The 12,687-nt window shown below is 43.3% G+C and overlaps 1 protein-coding gene across 11 annotated transcripts in view; it reads left to right on the forward strand.

The window, feature by feature from the left end:
* LOC134346695 (ras/Rap GTPase-activating protein SynGAP-like) overlaps positions 1–12,687 on the forward strand; it is a 663,780-nt gene that overhangs the window by 6,767 nt on the left and 644,326 nt on the right. The window lies entirely within an intron of this gene.

Here is a 12,687-nt window from a genome sequence, read left to right on the forward strand (position 1 = left end):
CTGAACACTTTCCCCACTTCTTATCCTGGTTAGGAAAGAAAGTGCTCAACAATCCTCTCTGAATGTTTCTGTGATTGCTTACTACACCCTATTGTTCTGTGTATACGGATCTGTAAATGTCACTGCTTAAATACGCTGATATCTAAGTAGTCCAAAGGTGATGATGTCATACTTTCCTATACCAATAATCTCAAATAGTGCAAGGCTTACTCATGATAACGCAATCTGTATTAAGATATTTGCTTTTAATATCTGGATTCTGGATATTTTTGCATACTGTAATCTGTTTGATTTGGACGGTTCACGAAAGTATTATGATTTGCATTAGCGATAGGATGCTTTCACATAAAATATACAGCGTAACTTCTCAAACTAAATTTAGTAAAAGAAAGGACACTATTTACTCTATAGGTATAACATTCTGTGACTTAAAGATTGGAAACAAGTGAAAGAATTTGTAATTTATATATAGAGATACAAACATTGTGGTGAATTACGTACAAAATTTAACTGTAGTTCTGATCATTGTACACAAAAATTTATAGATACCTGGGAGTGGGTCACCGGCTGGAATATTGAGGACTCGTAGGCTTGATATACAATAATGGATACCTGGGAGTTATAGGCTGATATTTAATCAGCTGATATTGAACAACAGATCCAGGGAATGGGTCACAGGCTAGGATCTAAGCAAGGGGTTCAAGGGGTTTGCCTGGGAGCAAGTTACAGCTGATCAAAGGTGATTTGGGTAATGTGGCATGATGTAGACTCTTGAATCTCATCAAGTGTTTGGTTGGGTAAAGTAATATGGTGCAAGTGCAATCAGAACCGGGCTTATTTTCTCTGTTATATGACATAAAATGTTCTCTGGTAGCAGTACAGTGCAAAAATATAAAATTGCAGTAAATTAAAAACTAAATATGGAAAGGAGAAGAAAAATGAGTTGATGTTCATGGACTGTTCAGAAATCTGACGACAGAGGGGAAGAAGTTGTTCCTGAATTGTTAAGAGTGGGTACCTCCTCCCTGAGCCGGATGGTGAATGTCCTAAGTGATGGATACAGACTTGAGGACTGCTTTTTGAAGATGTCCTTCAATGGTGGGGAGTGTTGTGCCTGTCATCCAGCTGGCTGAGTCAAGGACTGGTTTGTTTGCTCCTGACTTCCCTTGCTGGAAGTCCGCAACCAATTCCTTAGGCTTGCTGATGTTGAGCATGAGGTTGTTGCAACACCAGTCAACCAGCTGATCTATCTCACTCCTGTGTGCTTCCTCACAACCATCAGAGACATCATCACCAACAACAGCAGTGTCATCAGAGGTGGCACGAGCTGTGCTTAGCTGCACAATCGTAAGTGTAGAGAGAGTAGACCAGTGGGTTAAGCACACATCCTTGAGGTGCACCTGGGTTGACTGTCCATGAGGAGTGAATGGCCCTCTACGGATATTGCAGCAGTTTTCGAATATCTGCTGTTGCTGCCCTTCCAATGATGTGCTGGTTGGTGACAAAGCTGTGCCTAATGCCAACCTTGTGTCAGTAGAAGTCTGGTGCAGAATTGACAGGCAACACTTCATGTGCATCTGCAGCAGGACCACCAAAGGTCCTTAAGTCCATAAGACATAGGAGTAGAATTAGGCCATTCGGCCCATTGAGTCTGCTCCACCATTCCATCATGGCCGATCCCAGATCCCACTCAATCCCATGCACCTGCCTTCTCGCTATATGCTTTGATGCCCTGACCGATCAGGAAACAATCAGCTTCCACCTTAAATATATGCACAGACATGGCCTCCACCACAGTCTGTGGCAGAGCATTCCACATATTCACTACTCACTGGCTAAAAAAATTCCTCCTTATCTCTGTTCTAAAAGATCACCCCTCAGTTTTGAGGCTATGCCCTTTAGTTCTGGATAACCCCACCACAGGAAACATCCTCTCCACATGGTTCAGAATAAACAGAAGGTCATTTAGGACTGAGATGAAAATGAGATTCCTTCCCCCCCCCCCACCCCGCCGGCATTCTTCTAAGTTTCAGTGAGTACAGGCTCAAAGCGCCAAACCTTCTTCATTTGTAAACCCCTTAATTCCTGGAATCATCCTCCTGAACTTCCTCTGGACCCACTCCAATGAGATAAGGGGCCCCAAAACTGTTGACAATATGCCAAACACAGCCTGACCAGTGCCATATAAAGCATTGGCATTATCTCCTTACTTTTACATTCTATTCCACTTGAAATAAATGCCAACATTACATTTGCCTTCTTTACAACAGACTCACCTGATGTTTGAAACTTCCCCCATTTAGAAAATAGCCTGAATTATTGTTTCTTTTACCAAAATGCATTATCATACATTTCCCAACACTGTATTCCATCTGCCACTTTTTTCCCATTCTTCCAATTGGTCTATGTCCTGCTGCAATCACATTGCTTCCTCAGCACTACCTACCCGTCCACCTATTTCCGTATCATCCACAAACTTTGCCACAAAGCCGTCAGTTCTATTATCCAAACATTGACAAACAATGTGAAAAGTAACGGTCCCAATACTGACCCTGAGGAACACCACTAGTCACTGGCAGCCATCCAGAAAAGGTCCCTTGTATTCCCACTCACTGCCTCCTGCCTGTCATCCATTCCAGTATCCACGCCAGTATCTTTCCTGGAACGCCACAGGATTTTATTTTGTTAAGCAGCTTCGTATGTAACACTTTATCAAATGCCTTCTGAAAATCCAAGTAAATGACATCCACTGCCTCTCTTTTGTTCACCCTGCTTGTTACATCCTCGAAGAACTCTAACAGATTCGTCAGGCAAGATTTCTCTCTACAGAAACCACGCTGATTTTGACTTATTTTATTATTAGTCTCCAACTACCCCAAAATCTCATCCTTAATCATGGACTCCAACACTTTTCCAACCACTGAGGTTAGGTTAACTGGCCAATAATTTCCTTTCTTTTGCCTTCCTCCGTTCTTAAAGAGTGGAGTGACATTTGCAATTTTCCAGTCCTTCAGGCCCATGCCAGAATCAAGTGATACTTGAAAGATCATGACCAATGCATCTATTATCTCTTCAGCAACCTCTCTCAGGACTCTGGAATGTAGTCCATCTGGTCCAGGTGACTTATCCACCTATGAATTTGCCTAGCATTTTTTCATTAGTAGTAGCAATGGCACTCACTCCTGCTCCCTGACACTCATGGACCTCTGGCACACTGCTAGCATCTTCCACAGTGAAGACAATGCAAAGTACCCATTCAGTTAACTTACAGTTTCTTTGTCTCCTATTACTACCTCACCAGCATCATTTCCTAATGGTCCAATATCAACTCTCACCTCCCTTTTACTCTTTATATAACTGAAAAAACTTCTGGGATCCTGCTTTATATTATTGGTCAGTCTGCCCTCATATTTAATCTTTTCCCTGCTTATAGCTTTTTTAGTTGCCTTTTGTTAGATTTTAAAAGCATCCCAGTCATCCAACTTCCCACTCACTTCTGCTACCTTACAGTATATGCCCTTTCCTTGGCTTTTATGCAGTACTTAACCTCCCTTGTCAGCCATGGTTGCCTACTCCTGCCACCTGAGAATTTCTTCTGTGGGATATATCTATCCTGTGCTTTGCGAACTATTCCTAGAAAAGTCAGCTATCTCTGCTTTGCCATCATCCCCACCAGTATCCCCCTCCAATCCACCTGGGCAAGCTCCTCTCTCATGTCTCTGTAATTGCCTCTATTCCATTGTGATACTGATACATGTGAGTTATGCTTCTCCCTCTCAAATTGCAGTATGAATTCAATCATATTAGGATCACTGCCTCCTCAGTGTTCCTTTATGTTAAGCTGCCTAATAAGATCTGGGTTATTACACAACACCCAATCTAAGATAGCCTTTCACCGAGTAGGTTGAAGCACAAGCTGCTCTTAAAAGCCATTTCATGGGCATTCAACAAATTTCCTCTCTTGCATTCCAACATCAAACCAATTTTCCCAATCCCCTTGCATTCTGAAGTCCCCCATTACAATTGCTTCATTGCCCTTATTACATGCTTTTTACAGCTCCCTTTGTATTCTCAGCCCCACATCTTGGATACTATTTGGAGGCCTATATATGATTCCCACAATGATTTTTTTTACCCTTGCCTTTTCCTAACTCCACCCACAAAGATTCAACATTCTCTGACCCTATGTCACCTCTTTCTGAAGAAGTAATTCCATCCTTCACCACCAGATGTAATTCCACCTCTTGAACCAGAGGGGATAAATTCATTCAAATTCACTCACCCCATCATCAAACTGATTCTGCAGCTTATGGATTCACTTTCAAGGACTCTATCTCATGTTTGACTCTGATCTTTCAGTGAATCTTTATACAGAAATCCTACTTCTTACATTTCATAGAACAGGTGGAACTTATTATACAAACTGAAGATTTTCAGATGTTCTGTCCATGTGAGTATGTATTTTGATTTTATCTTTCCCCTATTTTCCTCTTCAGACTACTGATTCCAACCTGTATTTCAGTCTTTCCTTAACATTAACATTTTAACATTAAATTTGCATCCTTATCTGTTATGTTAAGGTTTGATCCAAAGGTCTTGAATTATCTACTTAACCACAACCCCCCTCCCCCGCCATTTCTGCTAACTTAAGTGAGATGATTGTAGGTACGACAGTAACAGAAGAGATTCTGCAGATGCTGGAACTCCAGAACAACACACAAAATGCTGCAGGAACTCAGCATCTATAGAGGGAAATCCTTTCCAGTCCTGATGAAAGGTCTCGACCTAAACATCAACTGTTTATTTCCATCCATAATGCTGCTTCAACTGCTGAGTTCCTTTAACGTTCTGGGTGTTGCTCAATTCATAACTGTTCAAACTTTTGCAATATTACAGTACAACAGACGGATACACCCTTTGACCCACAAATTTGTGCTACACTAATTAAATCAGTTATCAAATGCCCAACTAATCTAATCCCTTTGGCCTACAAAGTATCTAAATCCTTTCTTGCACATCCATCTGCCTATCTAAGGACATCCTGAATGACTTTATCTTATCTGCTTCCACCACCATCCCAGGCAGTGCATTCTACACACTCTCTCCGTGTAAAACAAAATTGCCCCACAGATCTCTTTTGAATTTACTCCCCCTCACATTGAATACTTGCTCTCTAGTAATTGACATTTCATCTCTGGGGAAAATATTTCAGACTGCCTACTCACTCTATGCTTCATAATCTTATAACCACTATCAGATTTCCCTCAGCCTCAGCCTCACTGAGTAAAATGACCCAAGACTGTCCAACCTCTTCTTTGTAGCATCTACTCTCCAATCCTGGTAGGATCCTGGTAAATCTCTTCTGCCCCCTTTCCATGGTGTCCATGTCATATCTGTAATGGCACAACCAGAAGTGAATGCAATACTCCAACTGTAGTCTAACAAGAGTTTTATAAAACAGCAACATAACTTCCCAACTCTTGAACTCACTTCCCTTACCAATAAAAAAAACCCTGCTATATGTTTTCTTTACTACCTGTGAACCACTTACAGGAAGCCATGGACTTGGACCCTAAGATCCCTCTGTACATCAACACTGTTAAGGTTCTTGCCATTAACAGTGTATTTTCCCTTTACATATGATCGTCCAAAGTGCAACACTTCACTTGGCCAGGTTAAGCTCCATCTGCCACTTCTCTCTATCTGCAATTGATCTATATCACACTGCATGCTTTGCCAGTGTTCTGTGCTATCCACAAAACCACCAATCTCTGTATCGTCTGCAAACTTACTAATTCGCCCAGCTACAGTTTTATCCAGGTTATATATATCCAAGTACAGACCCTTGCAGAACACCACTAGTCACAGACCACCTGCCAGAATAAGTCCCATCGACTACTACCCTCTGTCTTCTATGGGTAACTTGATTTCTGAATCAAATCGGTCTATTCACCATAGATCCCATGTGTCTTTATCTTCTGTATGAACCACCCATTGTCAAATGCCTTACTAAACTCCACAGGGACAACAACCACTTCTCCACTCATCTTTGTCACTTGCTCACGTTAGTAGGACATGACTTGCTCCACACAAAGCCATGCTGACTGTCCTAATTAGGCCATGGTTTTTCCAATTTCTCATAAATGCTATCCCTAAGAATCCTCCCCAGTAACTTTCCTACTACTGGCATAAAAACTCATTGGACTATCATTTCCACGAACATCCATTTTGCCGTTCTTTAAATAATGAAGCAACGCTAGTTACCCACCAGTCTTCTGGGACCTCACATCTGTCTGGAGAGGAGATCAAGATCTTGGTCAAGGCACCAGCAATCTCATCTCTTGCTTCTTTCAATAAACTGGGTTAATCAATCAGGTATTGGAGACTTAATCATTTGTTTGTACATTGAACATGTACAACTGATGGCTATCAATTATGTGCATTGACATATTTTTTCATTTACATTTCACAGTTTTGCACACACATTCTTGTCTATTATTTTGCATGGAGTCTCTTGCACACTCATAATCAGAATCATGTCTATTATTACTGACATTGGTAGTTGAATTTGTTTTGTTTTTGGAGGCTGCAGTAGATTGCAATCAGAAATATTTCTAAAGTATTGCAAAAAAGAGTAAAATAGTGAGGTAGTGTTCATTCGGAATCTGATGAAGGAGGAGAAGAGGCTATGTTGAGTGTGTGTCTTAATTCCCCTGTACCTCCTCCCTTATGGAAGTAATGAGAAGAGGACGTGTCCCAGACGGTTAGGGGTCCTTAAAGATCGGTGCCACCTTCTTGAGCATCTCCTGTTGAAGCTGTCTTGATGGTGGGGAGGCTTGGGCTCGTGCCCATGTTGGTGTTGGTTGAGTCTACAGCACTCTGCAGCTTTGTTTTCCCATCCTGTGCGTTGGTGACTCCATGCCAGGCAGCGATGCAACCAGTTGGCATGCTCTCCATTGTACACCTGTAGATATTTGGTGTCATGCCAAATCTCATTGATTTGTACGCATTTGCACACTTCCTCTCCCACCTGCACTTTTATTTGGCAATGCCTTTCTCGTCTCTGCTTTCAGCTACGCCAGCCATTTCTAACAAGCGCCAGTTTTGTTCTTCCGACCAGCTCGCTTGCTCTGCCTCCATTTTTTTTCTTCTCGCAAGCACCCTCAACAATTACACACGCTTGAGTGACCTTGCCCGCCATTCCTGTAACCTTGCCTCCTACAGGTAAGCCCACTCGTGGCCGTTCACCCACACTTTTTCTTCCGTGCGGCTAATTTCGTCATCGTACTGATGCATGTACAGAATAAATCGTGAGCGAATGCACTGTTATTAATAACTGTACTGCTGACGACTGAAGTGTTCAGGGAAAACTCAGTCCAACGCTATGAAGCAGTTGCTTTATTTGCTTATTTTGAATGGTTGGATGGATCGAGCCACTGTATTGGTGCGCACTCTCTTTTTCTCTCTCTCAGTGTTTTAGCTATACGGCGAGCGTTCTTCAGCGTGAGGTGCCGTGTTCCCGTGTGGTGGAATGCGTCACTTGTAAATGAGCAGAGCTTGTTAGACCACTTACAGCACGCTTTCGGAAGGATAGTCTCATTAGCACAGCGATGCAGTGCTTGCGAGACATTCAGCTGGCTGCAGCAACGCTGACAGGCTTCGTTTTTACCGCGAGAGCCGGAGAGACCTGCGTGGAGGCCGGGACATCAAAGGCACGCGGGTTGGCAACCCGCTGCTTCCCCAGATATAGGGGTTCAATTCCAACCTCTGACACTGTGTGTGTGTGGTTTAACACGTTGACTTAATGTTCACAGTTGATGCATGTTGTGGGGAGGTGAGTGGAGGGAGCTCTGTTATTATTCTGGTTTCTGCATTAAGGAAAGATGTTCAAAGGTACTGGATCCGCTACGTGAAGAGTAAAGGTCATAAAAGATATGGTCCAAACCCGGACAATTGGGGCTAGCGAAAATGGGAATCTTAGTTGTCCTACTAAAACCGGTAGGCTGAAGGGCCCGTTTCTATGCTGTATGACACTGACTGAGACAGCCCAACATCAAAGGCTCCAGCAAATTTCTGCAGATGTATCCTGGAGAACATTCTGACTGGTTCAGTCACCATTTGATGTGGAGGCGCCAGTGCATATGCAGAGGTTTGAAAATGCAACCAGCTCCATCACAGGCACGAGCCTCCCCACCGTTGAGTACTTCTGCGAAAGGCGAAGCCTGAAGCAGTCGGCATCCATCATTAAGGACTGTTATCATCCAGGAGGTGATACGGAAGCTCCAAGACACATACTCAATGTTTTAGGAACAGCTTCTTCCCCTCAGCCTTCAAAGCTCTTTGGATCGTGATCCTATGAACACTATCTCAGTATTTCATTGCTCTTTGCACTATTTATTTATTCTCTTATAATAATTCTTTTATGATATTCACTGTACTGCTGCCACAAAACAGCAATGTTCACGACGTGTCGGTGATTATAAACCTGATTCTGATTCTGACTCGTACAATGCAGAGATATCGAGAGAGACATGGGAGATAGGCCTGATTATTCACTCTCTACAATTTAACTTCGGGTGTTTGCCAGGGAAACCAAAGGGAGCTCAGTGAGCCCTCTGGAAGTGTGGCATTGCCGCTCAAGTCTCCAGCAAGCAGGCTGGGACCTCTTGCCTTCCCCTTGCTCTGTTCTGCTCCAGAAGCCAGTGACCTATTGGGCCAGTGTGTCCAAGGAGCATGGGCTGCTTTCCGTGAACCAGATTATTTAGTAAACCAGGTGGGTTTACAGCAATCAGAGAAGTACTTTCCCATCTCTGCTGGTAAGAGATTTCTTAAAAATCCCAATGATTTAATTAACTAACTTCTCCAGGAGCTGTGATGAGGGATGAACTCATTTCTCCAGAGCAACACACACACACAATGCTGGAGAAACTCAGCAAGTCAGGCAGCATCTATGGAAATGAATAAAGAGTGGATGGTTCAGGTCACAACCCTCCTTCAGGACCTCATTGAGGTTCAAAGTTGCAAGCAGCTCCTGAGAAGCGGGTGGATACACCAGGTCATGGGGGAGTAAGAAGTAACATCCTGCCACATCACAAGTACAACACATTGGTGTAGCGCGATGCCGAGGTCATGCAGGCTTTGCAATTGTTAATGCTCTGAAGATCTAATTTGTAAGACCCTTCACAACTTTTCAATAAACTGCTTTTGCCAGTTAACGTATTTTAAACAGTGGAACTTTCTGTTTTTTTTAAACTTTACTAAAACTGCAAGGAAGGAAGGAATTTGAAGAATGAAGGAGGAAACCTATTGAATATTGAAATGTCTGTTTAGAGTGGAGATTGAGAGGATGTTTCCTGTAATGGGGACTCTAGGATCAGAGGGCACAGCCTCTGAATACTAGGACATCTCTTTAGAACAGAGGTGTGAAACTTCTTTAGCCAAATAGTAGTGAATCTGTAGAATTCATTGCCACTGAAGACTGTGTAGGTCAAGTCATTGGGTATATTTAAAGCAGAGGTTGATAGGTTCTTGACTAGGCAGGGTGTCAAAGGTTACATGGAGAAGGCAGGAGAATAGGGTTGAGAGAAATAATAAATTGGCCATGATGGAATGACAGAGGAGATTCATTGGGCCAATTCTACTGTCTTATGGTGTTATGCAATGTCCCCTAAAAGCTAGAGTTTGACCCATAAGCAATGTTATTTACACTACTGAAGGTCACCAGGTATGGTGTAATACAGGGCTAGCATGAACTCACTGGACTGAATGGCCTACTTCTGCATTGCTTTGTATGGAAGTGACTGGCAGCCCATTGGCAAAGGTAGGGGGACATTGATCTGTCAAAAGTGGCCCCTGGTGTGGTGAAGAATCTGAAGGCCACCAGTAGGTGACCATCTCCCAGTCAACCCCAATACCAATGACCTGAATTCTTTCCAGGGCTGCTAGGCTACTCCTAGGTGGGGTTCTCCATGTCTTGGTAGCACTCCCACATTTCCCCCCCCTCCCATGTTTCAGACCTCCTGCAGCAATCCCCACACCTTTGACATTGAGCTCAGAGAGCAAACTGTGAAGAGAATCTGCGGGGTGGTGGGGGGGGGCAGTGATATGGAAAGGTCCAGTGAGCAGGCAAAGTCTTGGAAAGAAGAGTATAAAATGAGCAAATGTAAACTAGACATCTTTGGCTGGAAATATTGAAAAGGTGGGAGACTGCCCGCCTTGTCCCTTTGTCTAATTCACAGAGCGCCAGTGTACAGTAGAGCAAGTAACTAGGAATGTCATTTCCAATTACAAGGTAAAGCAAAGTAGTTATACTTAAAATCAAAGTTCAATTTCAAGTACACAGGTAGAGTACACTGAAAAACTTGCTTGCAGCATCACAGGACATAGCATCATATAAGCAGCATTCACATTTTATTTTAAAAATGCTATTTTTTTAGAATATGAGAACACTCAGTCCTCGTTTATTGTCATTTAGAAATGCATGCATGCATTAAGAAATAATAAAATGTTCCTCCAGAGTGATATCACAGAAACATAGAAAATAGGTGCAGGAGTAGGCCATTCGGCCCTTCAAGCCTGCACCATCATTCAGTATGGTCGTGGCTGATCATCCAACTCAGAACCCTGTACCTGCTTTCTCTTCATACCCCCTGATCCCTTTAACCCCAAGGGCCATATCTAACTCCCTCTTAAATATAGCAAATGAACTGGACTCAACTGTTTCCTGTGGCAGAGAATTCCACAGATTCACCACTCTCTGTGTGAAGAAGTTTTTCCTCATCTCAGTCCTAAAGGGCTTCCCCTTTATCCTTAAACTGTAACCTCTCGTTCTGGACTTCCCCAACATCGGGAACAATCTTCCTGCATCTAGCGTGTCCAATCCCTTTAGAATTTTATATGTTTCAATAAGATCCCCCCTCAATCTTCTAAATTCCAGCGGGTATAAGCCTAGTCGATCCAGTCTTTCTTCATATGAAAGTCCTGCCATCCCAGGAATCAATCTGGTGAACCTTCTTTGTACTCCCTCCATGGCAAGAACTGCACACAATACTCCAGATGTGGTCTCACCAAGGCCTTGTACAACTGCAGTAGAACCTCCGTGCTCCTGTACTCGAATCCTCTTGCTATGAATGCCAACATACCATTCGCCTTTTTCACCGCCTGCTGAACCTGCATGCCCACTTTCAATGACTGGTGTACAATGACATCCAGGTCTCGTTGCACCTCCCCTTTTCCTAATCGGCCACCATCAGATAATAATCTGTTTTCCTGTTCTTGCCACCAAAGTGGATAACCTCACATTTATCCACATTAAATTGCAACTGCCATGAATTTGCCCACTCACCTAACCTATCCAAGTCACCCTGCATTTTCTCTTAGTATCCTCCTCACAGCTAACACTGCCGCCCAGCTTCATGTCATCCGCAACCTTGGAGATGCTGCATTTAATTCCCTCATCTAAATCATTAATAAATATCGTAAACAACTGTGGTCCCAGCACTGAGCCTTGCGGTACCCCACTAGTCACTGCCTGCCATTCTGAAAAGGTCCCGTTTATTCCCACTCTTTGCTTCCTGTCTGCCAACCAATTCTCTATCCACATCAATACCATACCCCCAATACTGTGTGCTTTAAGTTTGCACACTAATCTCCTGTGTGGGACCTTGTCAAAAGCCTTTTGAAAATCCAAATATACCACATCCACTGGTTCTCCCCTATCCACTCTACTAGTTACATCCTAAAAAATTCTATAAGATTCATAGAAACATAGAAAATAGATTCATCAGACACGATTTTCCTTTCCAAATCCATGCTGACTTTGTCCGATGATTTCACCACTTTCCAAATGTGCTGTTATCACATCTTTGATAACTGACTCTAGCATTTTCCCCACCACCGATGTCAGGCTAACCGGTCTATAATTCCCCGGTTTCTCTCTCCCTCCTTTTTTAAAAAGCGAGGTTACATTAGCCACCCTCCAATCCTCAGGAACTAATCCAGAATCTAAAGAGTTTTGAAAAATTATCACTAATGCATCCACTATTTCTTGGGCTACTTCCTTAAGAAAAACAAGACAAACCAAAGACTAACACTGACAGAACCACATAATTATAACATATAGTTACAGCAGTGCAAAACAATACCATAATTTGATAAAGAACAGACCATGGGCAAGGTAAAAAAAAGTCTCAAAGTCCTGAGTCGATCGACTCCCAAGTCCCCGATAGCAGGTGGCAAAGGGAGAAACCCGCTGCCGTAAACCTCCAGGCACCGACAACTGCCGATGCATTGGAAGCACCCTACCACAGCTGACACTGAGTCCGTCTGTCTGAAAATTTCGAGCCTCCGACCAGCCCCTCCGATACAGCCTCCTGAGCGCCATCCTCTGCCGAGTGCTTTCGACCTTGCCCGGCCGCCGAAACAAGCAAAGCCGAGGATTCGGGGCCTTCTCTTCTGGAGATTCCGGACCACACAGTAACAGCGGCAGCGAAGCGGGCATTTCAGAAGTTTCTCCAGATGTTCCTCCGTACTCTCACGTCTGTCTCCATCAAATCAGAATTGTGCACAATCCCCTACTTGATAAATAACAGACATCACCACCGAAGTGGCCGCGCGCGCTGCCATCTTCTCCTCCTCCTATTTGTATTAGAAAGTACACAGAAAAGAAAGTCCATTATAGTGTATAGT

Source organism: Mobula hypostoma, chromosome 5, assembly GCF_963921235.1.
Source record: "Mobula hypostoma chromosome 5, sMobHyp1.1, whole genome shotgun sequence".
Taxonomy (NCBI): domain Eukaryota; kingdom Metazoa; phylum Chordata; class Chondrichthyes; order Myliobatiformes; family Myliobatidae; genus Mobula; species Mobula hypostoma.